General features: G+C 45.0%; 1 protein-coding gene and 1 pseudogene across 8 annotated transcripts in view; both read right to left on the minus strand.

The window, feature by feature from the left end:
- Positions 1 to 16,092, minus strand: part of GNAS (GNAS complex locus) — a 66,141-nt gene that overhangs the window by 35,585 nt on the left and 14,464 nt on the right. The window lies entirely within an intron of this gene.
- The window catches only part of LOC136159000 (uncharacterized), a 30,810-nt pseudogene that overhangs the window by 14,645 nt on the left and 73 nt on the right, over positions 1 to 16,092 (minus strand).

Raw genomic sequence — 16,092 nt, forward strand, 5'->3', positions numbered from 1 at the left:
ATGAAGAAGGAGCTTCACCATCCCAGGGTCAGGCCTCTGGAGTCCCTTCTGAAAGCAAGTCCATCCCTCAGTTCGCCCAGCAAACCCCCAGCAACACCTCCTGAAGAAAGGCCTGGTTTGGTAGCTTCTCTGAGACCCACACTGGGCCTGGAGAAGGTCCCACCCCTGCTGTTTACCTATAACTCTTCAGCCCTGGACTGATGTGGAAATCTGAACCGTATGCCTGTTGAATATCTACACATGGACATCTGTTTTGATTCTTCTGGGTTTTCTACAGTCTCATTATCAGTACTCAACAATCATTTTATGTGACCATTGATTTGCTTTGCTCAACTAGATTGGAGAAGGGTTGGAAGGCCACTGACATCTGTGTTTTTTGACAACCTTTCTATCTTTTCTTACCTGCCATGTCTATTTCCTATTTAATCACCCAGCAGCAATGGTTCACGGTTAACTTCCTGGGATTGTTTTGACTGTAAGACCAAAGAGAGCAGCAACGCCTTATACCTTTGTCTTCCCCGTGGGGAAGGGCACATTTTAAGTGTATATTGAGTGAATGAATGAATAGATAAACAAAAATGCCCAAATGAGGGCAAACTCACCGACCCAGCAAGGATTTCATGCTTCTGAGAGGCCTGGCAGACACGCGCGTGGCTACTGCAACTTAAGAGATGCTACTAGAAAGGCAAAAAGGAAACAGCCATTTCGACATCTCATTGAACCCAATTCAGCAGTGACTTATCAGTGAGAGAAAATGGGAGCATTTGCACTGAGAACTGGGCAGTGTTCCATGCCCTTTGCCAAGTTGGACACAGTCTACATATGAGGTAAACCTCAGATCTGCCAATGGTCAAAAATTAATTCGTGACAACTGTTTTCACTTGGAACCACGATTTCCTTCAATTAGGTGTGTCATTTTATGCTAAATTCCCATTAAACACTTCCCAACAAGCTTTTCTTTTTTTTTTTGAAGAACAGCCATGATGACCCTTCTCCCCCCAAGGATTCTTTTCTCTCTGGGCACCCCCCCTCCCCCGACCCGGGCTCAAGGATTCTTAAAGGTCACAGAAGGCCCATTCGATAAGCATACTGGTGGTGAGGCTGCTTTCTGGGCTATTAGGCTAGCAATTACATTTCCCCCCTCTGGCCCCTTAATCGGCCATTCTGCTGGGTTTCAAAGCAATGCAAATTTAGCTCCAATCAATTAGTAACACGTTTCTAACTTGGGGGCTTGGGAAAGGGGTGAACTTTTCCTGGTGGAGGGAAGTTAAAACCTTGAGAACAAACAAATCCTGTTCAACATAGCAAAAGTCTTCTGCCTCTGTGGACTACTATTTTTGTTGTTGTTTTTTGCTTTAGGCCCAACCTGGGGAGAATGGGGTTCTACTACAACAAATTAGGACAAAATTTTTATTTTTTTTTGGCTTGAGCTAATGAATCAAGCACAGGACACAGAGGCAGCTGACGGAATATTTTCCCCACTAATGCCAGGAAGCTAAAATCAGCTTTTGTGTTTTTTTTTTTAAACAGCCTGAGAGATTTGCATCTGGGTGTGATATGCTTGAGGGCCCCCCCAGCTCAAAGCAATCAATCTTGTCTCCTCTTGCAGAAGCCCCCTCCCCCTTCCTCACGGAACAGAATTGTCCCCTCTCTCTAATGAACATACCCAGGAGAATAAAACTTGTTTTTCAAAAGTGTGGGGAAGGAAGAAAGGAAGGAAGGGAGGAAGGAAGGAAAAAAAAAGCACACAATGCCTATACTGGGTCTGGCAGGAGCCAAGTTCTGGAGGACACTAACCTATAAACTTCTGAGGATTTCCTCAACGTCTGAGCGGTATACGTAATATACAGGGTGTTCACTTTCAACTTGAAGATTTACTTTGCTTTGTTTTGAGTAACTATCAAATCAAAGAACTCATAAAAATTGGCTTTTTGTTTTTTTTTTAAAGGTCAAAAAGGTCCAACGGGTGCCAAATTTCTTAAAAATCAAACCAGTGGGGTAAGGCTTGTGAAAACACTCAGAAAATCAGGCTGTGCCAGAAGGGGGCTTATTACTAATTAAGGGGAAAAAAAAATTGAGGAATCATTTTAGGGTCAGGAGAATAATGTTCTGGCAAGTGAAAAGGGGCCAACTGTGGTAGAAAGAGTGGAGGTCACAGCTCAGGGGGTGGCGGGGAAGGGAGGTAGGGGCCTTGGTCTTGGCATTTAGCACCAGCCCCCAGTCCCTGTCCTACTGGGGTGGGGTCCTGAAGGGTGATGGAATGGGGAGGGAGCGAGGTGTTGTGTCGTCCTCCCGCCCCCCTTCAGATTCCTGGGCCTGCACCCCGGGCCTTCAGTCAAGGGCAGCCTGGCCCCTCAGCTGTGCTGGCCATTCAGCCTGAACTGACAGCGCTCCATCCTCTACCTAGTGCAGCTTCCAATCCTTGTAACCAGATCCCCCTCCTCCTCCTTCTCCCAGACTGTAAGTTCCTAGAGGGCAGGGACTATGGCTGCTGTCTAGAGCTACATTTAGCAAGGGTATTTTTTCTTTCTCTCTCCCCTCTTCCCTCCTCTTTCAAACTTTTAATCTCATCTCTATATTGCTTTCCTTTTGTACCTTCTTTCTCTCTCTTTCCTCAAGAAAGAACTGGCTTAGAGGGGAGCTGGTTTTTCCACTTCTGAGTTCACAAAAGTTCAGAAAAGAAAGGAATTCAGATTCCTTCCCCCCTTGTCCCACCCCAGGGGAAAGCGCTGAGCAAGTAAAAGAACCCTGAAAAGACACAATGGGGAATGTGGGAAACGTGCTCAGGAAGTCAGCGAGTGTTGGGTGGGGGGGTGAGTTAAAGGTGAAGTTGTTTGTGCACCGAGATCCGTACCCTCTTTAGAAACATCCATATGTCTGGGTAGAGAACAGGAGGAGATAAGGAGATATAAAACCCTGACAGGATAAGGGCAGGGCGGGGGGTGGATTTCCTGTAATATTATAATGTCATTTTAACAATAAGTACAACTTCTGGAAGAAAAAGGGAAAGGGGTCAGGGAAAGTGTGGGGTGTGGATTCCCAGTCCCGTGGGCAGCCAAAGTGGGCAGCTTGGCCCGATGTGGGAGACTGGGTTCTAAGAGGACATGGCCCCCCAGAAGGTAAAGATGTGTGTACTGTCCAGGGGGGAAAACTGGTAGAGAAACCCACCAAATGAATGGAGCTAAGCTCCCTGTCTCCCTAAAGTACAGAATGGCAGCACTGGTGTTAAAACTAAACTCCCAGGGACCCAGAACAGGATGAGACCCTAATCTGAGATACCCACCTCCCAAAACCTGGGGCTTTTTTCCGTAGGGCTTGCTACATTTCATCTAGAAAATTCTAAGTGATCCTACTTCCTGTGAGCATCCCAGTCATTCAGAGCTCTCTGCTGACCTCTGGTGGGGGAGAATTCTACTGGCCCGGAAAAGGTGTCTTTAAGAGGGCAGCCCACCTGCCCTGCTTTCCCAGGGACCCCACATCCAGAGGAACCCCCATCTGGGGGAAGGGGAGAGCTTTGTTAAGCTGCCTTGTCCAAGGTTCAGGGCTATAGGTTGGAAGGTGCAGGGAGGAAAAAGTTAAGAAAAACTTTAAAGGAGCCCCAGGAAATTAGGAGTTTAAGAGAAATCTGTTGGCATAAAGTCTGTTTTATTCAGTTTCATTGATTTTTTTTCAGCTATAAAAGAGGAGGGGGAGAGGGCATATTTAAGGATGCTGTGTGGAGGGTAGGTTTTGTTGGACAGGAATGAACTCCTGTGACAGGATTTGGTAGGTCCTGGCATGGGAGGAAGTTCACATGGCCCTTCTCAAATAGATGACCTCATGATTTTACAGCTGCTGCAGGGAGGGGAGAAGAGAAATGGAAGGGGTGCCTGTTCTCTTTGGAACCAAAGAACTTGGCCCCGGACACCATCGGATCTCACTGTCCCTCCACTGGACTTGGCTTCCTCATGACAGACGTGACCTTCCTTTAAGCCCAGGGTTGGGCCTGAGATGGAGGTCCTCAGCTGGGGAAAACTCTTCTTAGTAAGAAGGGCCCTGAAAGCTCAACAGGCTTGCAGCTCTGAGATGTAGAGAAAGGTCATAAAGGGGAGAAAAGAAAAATTAGCCCTAAAATCTCAGAGACCCTCAAAATCCCCAACCATTTTCTCATGAATGGAAAAAACTGTAAGGATTCACCCTCAGCCAGTATCTTCTCTATAAGACAGCACTGAGTATCTACCCCAAAGTCTACTCCCTCATCTCCCAGCATCTTCCCATATTGTCTCAAATGCTAACTCCTCCAGGAAACCTTCCAGGGTTTCTCTGTTGGACAAAAGGACCTCTGCCACCTCTGAATTTCTTTTCTAGCCCTTGATTGGGGTGAGAAAGAATCCCACCCTCTTGTGCATCCTGAAGAGGTTCTCCCAATGACGGGTACCCAGAAATTATTAATTAGGTACCAAAGGGCAAAAGATAGGCCTAACATTTCCTGTATAAGCTGCTATTTTGGAAAGGATGCTTTAAGAGAAAAGAGAGAAAGACTCTGTGTGTGTGTGTGTGTGTGTGTGTAAGTGTAGTGGGACAGGATGGTTGTTTGGCGTACCTGTCCTATTAAAACTTTTAAGAAGAGAATTAAAGAAGTTTAAAGTGAAAAGGACAGCCCTCTCACTTTTCAGATGAGAAAAACTGGGACCTAGAAGATAAGCAATTTGCCCAAGGTCTCAGAACTGGTTTCTGGAAGACCCAGGGCATGCACAAGGGCTGGGAGTTTAGAGGTTACCGTGATAGTGTGTTTTTCAGCACGGGCCATGGTCTAACAGAACCACAAGTTAAAAGGGATATCTGTCCTTAGAGATCCATTGTTCCACTGGAAAACCTTAAAAAAAAAAAAAAAAGAAAAGAATCCCTGGGCCTTGGGGGGCGGGGACTATGACCCTGGGAAAGAGGATTAGGGGAGGGGGCTGCGGAATTCTGTCTTGTTGGGCGCAAGCTCCCTGTGAATTCTGGAAAGCCAGGCTCTCAATTGTAAAAGCCGAGCGCCATCTGCCAGCCAGATCTGAACAGCCTTGCTTTATTTTGTTGTCTCCACTTCCCAACCCTAAATGGTTGGTGTTTTGGTCCCTTTCCCTAAAAAATAAAAAATAAAGGTATTTCTTGCTCAGAAACCTCCCTAAAATAATAATCTTTTTTTTTTTTCTAAAAATCTCAAAAGAGAGGAAGAGAAAACGAGAAAGCAAAGAAAAAATGAGGGAATCTCTTAAGCGGCTGATTTCTGACTCCACGTTTGAGCTCGGCAGAACTCTGGGGAGAATGGGACAGCTCCCCCCTCCCCTCGCCCTTCTCCAATGAAGCAGTCCTGGTGGCCTTTCCCCTGATCCTTTCTTCCCGGCAGAATGCAAGGTCAGTGCCCAGCTTGGAGCCTGCCTTAATATGGAAAGTCAGACCCTATCTCTGGGGAATCAAGGTTTTAGGGTCAGAAAGAATAAAAAGCGAGACCTCTGCCACCTGTCAACTTAAATCTCAGGGTAAGACGTCTGCAAGGGATTTGGCTTTGTCCCTTGGGTCTTTACCTCTTTCTGCATAAAGCTGAACACTGAGAGCCACACCTCCTGGCTCTCTAGGACCGCCCACCAAGTTTAAGCATCCCCCTTGACCATGGCCGAGTCTTCAGGATAAGAAGCCTTGTCCGTACATTAAGAATCAAGTTTCAGCCTTTCCTGGCTATCACTTGGAAAATTCATGGAATCCTTGAATAGAGCAGTGGAATCAACCAAGGTTCTGGAAATGAGAGCCTGCTCATGTTCACCCAGTGCACTCTTTCCATGATCCTGGGACCCTCCAGAGAAGTCAGGCCTTCTCTGCCCACCCCCTCCGCAATCCGGGTAACTTGGGAGCATGGCAAAGGATGAACACCACAAGTCCACCCCGGACCAAACCTCCCAAGGATAAAGATCCCGAGAGCCCTCTGAAATCAGGAAACCCTCCAGCTGGAAAAGAGAACCGTCCCTCAAGTGTCCATCTTAAAACCAGCCATTTGTTTGCAAAACAAAATGATCTTACTATGCTTCCCTTTTAGCAGCTAAAAAGGAAGAAATGAAATCACCTAAGTGTGGAATTATAAACAGCTATTAGTTTTATGACAATCCAACTTTAAAAATTTTTCCCCTAACGTCTGGCATTTGTTTTGGGTTCTGCCCGGAGCCTTCTAAGCATTTCCTTGGAAAGATGTTGCACTTGGTCCCAGGCAAAAAGTCAAAATCAACATTCAGGAAAAAAAAAAAAAAACATGCCTTGGGTAGTTTCGAGGATTCTGCAATAAGCAGATCTTAGTTAGAGGGCACTTTGCTTAACTAAACTTGGAACCTATTTAAAAAAAAAATGCCCAGTAGGTACTTTATTAAACTACCAACCAGTTTTCACCCTTTATCCTAAAGTAATCTTAATAGTAAAAGCAAAAATCTAAGTTCTCATAGGTGTGTAGAATGGAGAGGAGGCTTTTTCTTTTTCCTTCTAGACTTTGCAATTTACTTAAGGGCCCCAAATTCCAAGTTTGCTAAGGAAAATGAAAAAAAAAATTCTTAAAAAATAATAAATCTCAAATAAATCTGTAATAGCTGTTTGGAAGACCAGAAGGGGGCAAACATGTAAGTGTTTTAGGCTCAAAATATAATAAAGAAGCAAAAAGTCTCCTTCTGTAAGGGTTACTTGGGTGGTTAGGTGCAAGCTGGGAGGTGCTAGACCACTATTTAAAAAAAAAAATGACTTACTCAACTATACTTGAGTAAAAAAATAATCTGTAAAAAATTTAAAAAATTGCTTAGTCCTGTTATGACTATTCCAAGATATTGTTTATAGAATCTGCCCTAGCACTGGGGGTATGGATGGGTGGGTGCATCCACCATCTTACCAAAAACCAAGTGCAACTCTTGAACAGGAAATGTCCTTGGGTTCTCACTTCTGTTGGCACAAGCATGTCTTATTTCTAAAAGATCTTATTTTACCTTCATCAGTAACAGTCATTCAGAGGCATTTCTTCCATTGTCCCCTACCACCCCTATAACTTCCTGTCTTTTTTTTTTTTTCCTGTCTTGAAATCTCAAGTCCTAACGGTTAGGGGTCACCCCCATGCAGTGGCCTGGTTCCCCATGGGGCTAGGACTACTACAATGACCCAGCTAGCAGGGTCTGCACCCTATGGCTGCAATGCACACATTAGCAATCACAGGCTCCGTTTGTGTGTTTTTTTGTGGGACACACACAGGTCGGGCGCCAGCCACCTAGAGCTGTTATGTGACCAGCAGCCATCTGAGTACCAGTCCTTACTACCCTGACCATACTCCTCTCTGATGCAGAGTGAATCAATTTATGCACATCAGATAGGGAGAATCCCCTCCCCTGCCTGCTTCAGACAGAAGCCCCTAAAGAACCCCTAAGTGGTAGAAGAGATCACTGCAGGATTAAAACCTATTTACGCCCTGATCTACTATTGATTAGCTACATACTGACTTGCGTAATCAGCAATCTTAGACCAATTCATTATTTCCTTCCCTGGAATAATTTCCTTTTCTCTTCCATTTAGGGTCATCTAGTGAAACTCTGGAGGTCACCTTCTTCTCAGAGATTTTTGGAAATCAGTTCTACCCAAGAATGTAGGATCACCAAGGCTGGAATTAACATTTCTGAGTGGTTACTAATAACTGAAGTTAGCAACTTTTTCTCTGATGATAATAGTTTTCTTTCTAAGGTGGTCAGGTTATGATCTGTATGAGCCTGGTCTTTCCTAGGATTTGATGTTGCAGTGAGGGCAGTGGTTCTCAGCTGGGGGTGATTTCTGCTCCCGTCTTTCCAGGGGACACTTGGCAATGACTGGAGGCAGTTCTAGTCAAACTGTGTGTATGTGGTGGTGGTGGTGGGTGGGGTGTGTATGTGTGTATGTGTCTGTGTATGTGTGTTTGTGTCTGTAAATGTGTATATGTATGTATGTATGTATGTGTATGTGTGCATGTTTGTGTATATGTGTGTATGCATGTATGTATCTGTGTACACTTGTGTGCATGTGTATTGTGTGTGTATATTTGTGTTTTGTGTATATGTATGCAAGTGTATGTGTGCATGTTTGTATGTGTGCACGTTTGTGTATATGTGTTTGTGTGTGTGTGTATATGCCTGTTATGTATATGTTTGTATGTGTGTACATTTGTGTGTCTGTATGTGTATGTGTGCATGTGTACTGTGTGTGTGTGTACACGTGTATGTATTTTTGTGTATGTGTATTGTGTGTATGTGTGTGTTACTGGCATCCAGTAGGCAGAGGTTAGAGATGCTCCCACACATCCTACATTGCACAGGTTGGTCTCCATGGCAACATGTCAGTGGTCTGCCTATGGAGGACCCCTCTGTTATACAAAGCCCCCTGAGAATGCTAAAATCCCAGCAGAGAGACAGTAGGGAGAAGTCACAGTTTAAGAATAACAGACTAGGTTTGACCAAAGCTCCAGGGCCTTACCAACCACAGGGGTTTTGACGGAAACCTGGGCTCGGTCCTGGGGCAGGGCTGCAGGGGAGAGGGACCGCCTCTGTCTCGGCTGGCTCTCCCCTTCCCCTCTCACTGTCAGTACAGATGTGACACCTTTCTTTTGCCTGTACCGCCTCACCATCTAGTGGTCACCTGAAATATCAACTCACTCTCACCATCTCTTGGCCCTTCTAGATTCAGTCAGTAAAAAAATAATTCATATTTGGGGGTGGGCAGTGGGTGGAAGGACCCCTGAATGACATATATGATTTTATGAGTAAGTTAATGAAGTAGACTGTGGGCCTCCCGGACCTCTCCAGAGAACAGTGATTGAGAATTAACACGGACACTTCCTATAACTTCAGAAACTACAAAGGCAAAAAAAACTTAGGAGCTACCTTAAGGAACCACAGATAAATGAGCAGCATCTACTTAAAAGGGAGTGTCCACGTGCCCCAGCAATTTCAGTAGCCGTGTACCTCATAAGTGACACGGCCTATTTCAACAGGGTGGTTTGTTTTCTTTTTCAGATGGACCAGTTAGCTACTTGTATGGCTAAAGGGACTGAGGCCCAGGCCCGTGGTCCCCCAGGTCAGTGGGGCCTGGACGCAGACTTGCTGAGATGCAGGAGCTGGTTCCCGTACCCTTAAGCAGAGCCCTAGCAAGCAGCCTTTCTTGGCCATGGACTACGTTTTACAGTGTCTGCTTTTAGTCTGTGTGCCTCATCACAGGAATTACTGTTTCTTTTAAAAAACCCCACAGCTATAACCTTACCTGAATGAAGGTTCCCTGTAAAAATATATATCTCATCACCGTCATTTGCAAATTAGCAATCAGTTTGCAGCAAGGCAAAACAGCTCAGAGGAAAGAGAAGTGAGGTGCTCTGGTCTTTTGATTGGAGGAGGGAGGTGAGAGCTGGATAAATCGAGTTCTTTTTCCCTTAGAAGAACTGGCTCTGTGTGCTGATATGGAGGTTGGGAAAGCTTGTCTGTGGCACGCCTTCAAAAGTGGGTACAAGATTTCCCTTCCCATTATCAATTCATTAAGCGAAGTTGAAGGTACTCACTCTGTCCTACACACTGAGTGTGTGTGACAACTTCAGAAACATTGACTGACTCATAATGAATTTGGGATCCGATAACAATTTATGCCTTTATACCTCCCTCCTCGCCCCAATTTGAATCATTAAGAAACGTTCAGTAAGATCTCATGTTCAAGTTCTGTGGGCAGAACTCCACGAGTCAAAAGGCTTGAGAATTCTCCTGAGGTTTAACAAATTACCCTGCAGCGCATTCTTCCTCTAAGGCAGGATGGCAGCACATGTTCCCTCAACATGCACTGCTCTGTCAGAGATCAATCACCTACTGTCCTTCTCTGTTACAGCCCCCAGTTGCTGCCTGGGTGAAACTACTCTAGGAATTCTGATTGGAGGGGGCTGCACCTCTCAAGGGTTTGCTGTCTGTCAGAGACCAGAGCGTCTCATGTCTCAACTGAGCATGTCATCAACAACCAGGAAAAGTCAAACGTGTTGTTCCCTACCTCATTCTTGGAGGGTCTTCTCATCTTCCATTCCCAGTAGCTGGCCTTCTTCTCCATCTGGCTGTCGGAAGGAAAACTAGAGACAATCTTTTTTTTTTTTTTTGGCATGTGTAATAAGCACAGAGCAATCAGTGCTCAGGACCCCGGGCTCAACCACAGTATTAATTTGATTTATAGATAAGGGCTAATAAAGAGGAAGCGGTGGCAGGCGGTGGGGGGGGGGGGCGCAGCAAGGGATCCGAGAGGGGGGTAGGTAACGCTTTTTCAGGACTGGTGAAAAACAAGCTCCCACCTCATCTTGTCACTCACCTACCAGTGACTCCACACCATCATAAATGTGGCAATGTGTTGGTCTACTGCTTGGGTTGACTCTTGTTTATAAAACCTGTATAAAGAGTGTATTCGGAAATGTTGAGATGGAAAGACGGATGGGTGCCTAGGATTTTTAGAATTTGTAAGTCTCACAGGGAATACTGTAAACAAAGAAAACAACCGGTGACCTCCCTGGTAGTTCAGTGGTTAAGATTCTGCGTTGCCAATGCAAGGGGTGTGGATTCAATCCCTGGTAGGGGAACTAAGATCCCACATGCCAAGAAAATAGGAAACAAACAAGCAAATAAAAATCCTCACTTGGACCAAGGAGAGAAAAATCCAGGAAGACAAGTAGACTCCTAAAAATAACGGCTGCCATTTATCGGACACTTAATACGTGCCTTAGTTAAAGGCTCCTCTCAGTTTTTAGTATCTGATGCCCATTTTAGACAATGAAGGAAAAGGACACATCCTTCTCTGATTCTTCTGGAAACACCCCCCCCCCCTCCCTTTTTAGAGGCTCCTTGGCCTATGCCAACGGTCAGTTTGTATCTGGGGCTTCCCATTAGCCTTCCTCCGTTTTATAAAGACCACTTGGACTAGTTGACCCTTTAGAGGAATCCCAAAGAGAGAGACCCCAGCCCGACTTTCACCACCTTATGCCCCGCATGACCAAGGGCCAGAACAGGAATCTGATGGAACAAACACCCTTTCAGTGTAATTCAATGAAACCTGTTGAGGTTGGTGTTAACAGGGCCAGAGTCCGAGTCCCTCTTCCTGGGGGGCCACGAGGGCTGGAGAGTGTTAATTAGGCTGACCCGTGCCTGCAGTTTCCTCCTTAACTAACTTTTTTCATTGTTAGTGGGGACCCTGTCACATCAATTGGCCCTGCCCTTTCTATTTTGAAAATCCCTACACTTTCAGTGGAATCAGATTTTGAAATGGACAATGGGCATGTTAATTTCACATTCCATTAGGAACTCCAAGAGGCACAAGGTGAGCTGGGATGAACCCCACCTCTGACACAGGTTAAAGAACCCAAGAAGTGTAGAGAACAGTTTGCCTTTGCAATCTATTCGTCTCCCCAAAATCACTTCATGGGGAGGGATTTGGAGGGTCACAGTTCTGCTGGGGGTGAGAAGTACATTTCATATGGTAGGGAAATTGACTCTAAAAAGATGCATGGTTGATATGAAGAATTTCAAATCTAGTCAATTAGGTTACCTTCTCTAAAAAAGATTTCTAAAAAAAAAAAAAAAAGATTTCTTTTTTTTCTTTTTTGCTTTATATCAACCTTCCTCCATAAAATTCAAAGCTGATTTCTAAGATTATGCACTGACTCTCACTAAGAAGGAATTAACCCTGACTAAAAGGAAGGAATACTTTTTAAAAAATAATCACTATGAAGAATATTGAGCAAGAGTTATTTTAATAGGGTCATTAGATCCAGGCCAGGAGATTCTAAACAAGTCTATTACACTGGAACACTAAAAATGGAGGGGTCTAGGTATAAAAGCAACTATTTTTAAATGATGATGATGGTGTATTTTTTGGTGTGTGTGTGTTTTTTTTTTAGTAGAAACCAGAGTAAAGAGAAAAACTTTAGACCTCACTAATGAATACTTCTGGGGGATTTTTAAAAGACTTTAAGGAAAACCTGCTTTTAAAAAAAGAAGTCCAACAAACAAACTAAGGCTGTGGTGTTGGCAGATGGGTTACAACAAATGTGGAAACAAAATACCACCAGAACAGTGACAGGTATTCCAGAAATGGGGAGGCTCACGTTTCATGGACACACAGTGGACATTTATAAGCAGGGATCTGTCTGGTTCTGGCTATAATTCAGGAAGCAGAAGACTGCCGGACACCTGTCATCTGACAAGGGATTAGGGAACACACAGCACACTTACAAAATGATGCCTTATAGCCTATCACCGAATTTTGGGGACAAGCAGGAAATTAGAAATTTCTGACTCCCTCACTTACCTTGCAGAGTTGAGCAAAAGTACCTGACATTTAATCACTAGGCTTTTGGTTTATTTGCCTGTGTAATGGGGTCCCATCACATTTTTATTGCCCAAGGCTGTTGCAAAGGACAAATGTGACTGGATTAAAGGCTTTTAAAAATACACTAAGAATGTGCTATCATCACCTGTAATTATTACTATTACAGGTTACTAATAACTCTGAAGGCAGTGAGGCTGTTCCTTTCAAGCTGGGGGTGGGGAAGGTAAGGAGGTGGGAGGAATAAACAAAAAAATGACAAACCTTATTTATTAATTTTTTTTGCTTAATACCAGTTTTCCATGGTATTTGTAATGTAGGCAAATGATAAAAATTAACATAGCTATATAGAAAAACAGTTTTATTTGAAGGAAAATCTGTAGGAAATTGGATTTTAAAAGGCAAGGAAGAGATTTTTGGCCTGATAAAGCCATGACTTTCCCACTGCAGCAAATGACTCAGTGGAAGCATTTTGAAAAAAGGAAAAAAGGGCTGAACTGAAAAAGAAAAAAGGAAAGGGGTACTGTAGCAGGATGAGATGAAGCCCTCACTGTTGTACTTGGTGACATAAATGATCTTACAATTAATTGAGATTCACTGTATAAATAAAGTGTCATGGCAGAATAGTCATTATTATATATAGCATTTTCCTGCACAATTTTAATAAATGTAGCAGCTACTAAGAAATTCTAACCTAGCAGTCCCTTCAATTCTTAAAGGAAAATGAGGGAATCACCCAAATTAGGTTTCCAAAAAACATGTTTAAGCCACTGAAATTACTCAGAAAGGCAACAGAAACATGGAAATAAATCTATCATTGGATAGTTTTGAGTAAGAAATGGGCTTCACTTTTTTTTAGCTATTCTAGAACTTCAGTCATGTTATCGATGATCTAACTATTTATCTATCTTTTTAAGATTCTCTGTGATGTGGTTAAGCTGTTTGGGCAATAAAAATGGAGAAGGTACATACACAGAAATGCACACGTGTTGTTAAAGCAACAGTTGAATCTGTATGTCACAAATTATCAAAAGATGGTCATTTGGTCTGCATTTTCAGGGGTGGGCATGTATGGCTGTCTTGTTTTATGTGTTAGGATTTAAAAGTGAAAATGTTTGTCCTAGATGTACATGGGTCTTCACCCTGCCTACTCTCCCCCTCCCCAATCAGTCATTCAGATCCAGTGGGGTACCTTTCTTGTCACTTTGGTAAAAAACAAAACAAAACAAAAAGGAAATCTTATCAGATTGCAGCCTGGCTCAACGAGCCACATTGACACAGCAGGCAACCTGGTTTTTTGAATTCAGGTTTTCCTGATAGACAGGGTCCAAGGCTCACTGGACTACACTGCATGCAAAGATGCTTGACCTGGGCGCAGGACCAGGGTGATGCAGGGTGACCCCAGCTAATCTTCTTTATAAGGTGAATTTCCCCCACTGCATCAAAACAAGGGTAAGTAAGGGAAACTTTTAATGTTCTTAAGGCTCAGCCCCAGACATGGACTGTTTGCTGCAGGGTAGATGTTTGTATAACCTATGGCAAAAGCCTCCAGTCTTCATTTAAGTGGATGGTGCTCCCCACCCTAAAGCCCTAGAATAGGGGATTCTGGGCATGGAGCAAAGGAGAATTTAGTAAAGATTTGCTTGAAAGATTTTTACAAATAAGGCAACTGAGGCTGCAGCATGTGAAGGACACTGCCAATTAGGTGTCAGATGCACACTGTACCTTGGCTCTCCTGTCTGCCCCATCACAGGTGTACCACCCAGTGCTATGTTTGGAAGGTTGAAATGGAGCTGTTGTGGCAAAATCAGGTGTCCGCAGGAGAAGAACACATTGTCATTTGAGGCTGCGGGCCTTTAGAGCAGTTGGGGCATCTTAAGTGTAACACTACCTCCCCTCCTGGATGTTTTTGAGGTGCTGTCCTTATTTCCCTAGGTGGGCATGAATAAAATGACCATCACATTTAAAACTGTGACTCGTGAAAAGCACACATCACAATAGCACACAGTTATATGGCACATTACAAAATATTTCGCAAATGTAGCACAGCCTGAAAAATTGTAATCTTGAAATCCCCTGAGAGGGTTTAAAGAATAAGCAAAAAAAAAAAAAAGAAATTAGGATTGTGGAGTTTCACTTTTGAAATCTTCATTTAAGCCACACACTTTGCTAATTTGCTGCTCTGGTTAACTGTGGCACAGGAATCAAGACCCAGATTTGAGGTAAGGAGAATCTAGGGGAGGGTGCAGGAGGGAGGGGGCCTGGGCGGGGCCAGGGAAGGACTGGGGAGATGCAGCAGAGGGTCTTGTTGTGGGGGGAGGAGTAGGCTGTTGGAAAGGGGAGGGACCCCAGAAGGTGGCATAGGTGAGGGGAGGAGGAGGGGGGGAGGCCAGGGCCATCATCGGTATCCTCCCAATGGGATTATTAACAGATCTTTCAATGTTTTTGTATCCCAAGCCCATATGCAGAGGGTCTTACCTTTGAGCCTCTCTGCCCCCAGTTAAAGCTGCTTGAAAAAAATTCACATGTAAACATTTACATTTCTCACAGTTTTTTCACATTTTATCCATACAGTTAAAATACACTGGAAGCATTTTTAAAAAAGTTTTATTTGAATTGCATTTCAAACACAAGATGGGCATTCCACTCCCAACGCTTAACCCCTCTCTTAGAACCAAGCCCCTCCTACTGTATCCGGAAAAAGGGTAAAGGATTGGCTTACCTCAGGCTCTTCCCTAGATTTAAAAAAAATAATGATTTCATAGTTTTTAAACATAGCCACGCCCAGCCCCTGGAACCAGCCCCGGTGTGGTTCGGGATCCGAACTGCAGAAGGTTAATTAGGACTTTTTGGCCCCTCCTCCCTTCATCCCCCACCAGGTAAGCCGAATGTGTGCAGAATACCAAATTTTTGCGCGCAGTCCCGGACGCCCCAGATACCTGCGTGTCTGGTTTTTCAACCGTAAAGGCGGGAGGGTTTGGCGAACGAATAAGAAGTGAGGAAACGCTTAGCGCAAAGGGGAAAAAAGAGAGAAAGACAGACAGAAAATAGGTTATGGAGGCCGCCCGGAGGCGGCCCCCGCCCCCAGCTCAGCTAGCGGCCCCATATCCCCCAGGGCATCTCTCGCTACTTTCTCAGGCTTCTCGCGCCGCCAGTTTCTCGCCGCCCGCTGCAGAGCGCCAGCGCCAGCACACAGGTACCGCCGGAGTATGTGTACACGGAAAGTTTTTGCCCGCGCAATGGCGCAAAACACAAGACAGCCCATTCCCCAGTACAAGTACACAGTCGGCGGGTAATATGGGGGGGTGCCAGGGATGGGGGCTGGAGAACACTTGAGGATACCATGCACAGGCGGACACAATGTGGACACCGATGCACACCCACAACAAGCTGTCCGAAAAGGGAAAGCCGTGCCGGGCGAGGCAGGGACGCACGTTCTCCATCAACCCCCAACCCACCAACGGCCCCAGCCAGCTAGCATGAGCGACCCCCGAGCGCCCTCCCACCCCACCCCCACCCCCCCGCCCCGCAGTTCCTGGCTCACCTGAAGCCCCCGCCTTTCTTGCCGTCCCCCACCCCACGACTCGGCGACGTGGTCTTACGATCGCTGGCGCTGGTTTGTCCAGCTGGAAACGACCCTCAAGTGTTGTATCGCGCCATGTTTATCCCCCAAAGGGCACATACTTCCCCACCCAAGCCCACCCAAGATCCCTCCCGCTCCCAGGGCAAAGTTAGGGCCCCATG

This window comes from Muntiacus reevesi, chromosome 2, assembly GCF_963930625.1.
Source record: "Muntiacus reevesi chromosome 2, mMunRee1.1, whole genome shotgun sequence".
In the NCBI taxonomy this organism is placed as follows: Eukaryota; Metazoa; Chordata; class Mammalia; order Artiodactyla; family Cervidae; genus Muntiacus; species Muntiacus reevesi.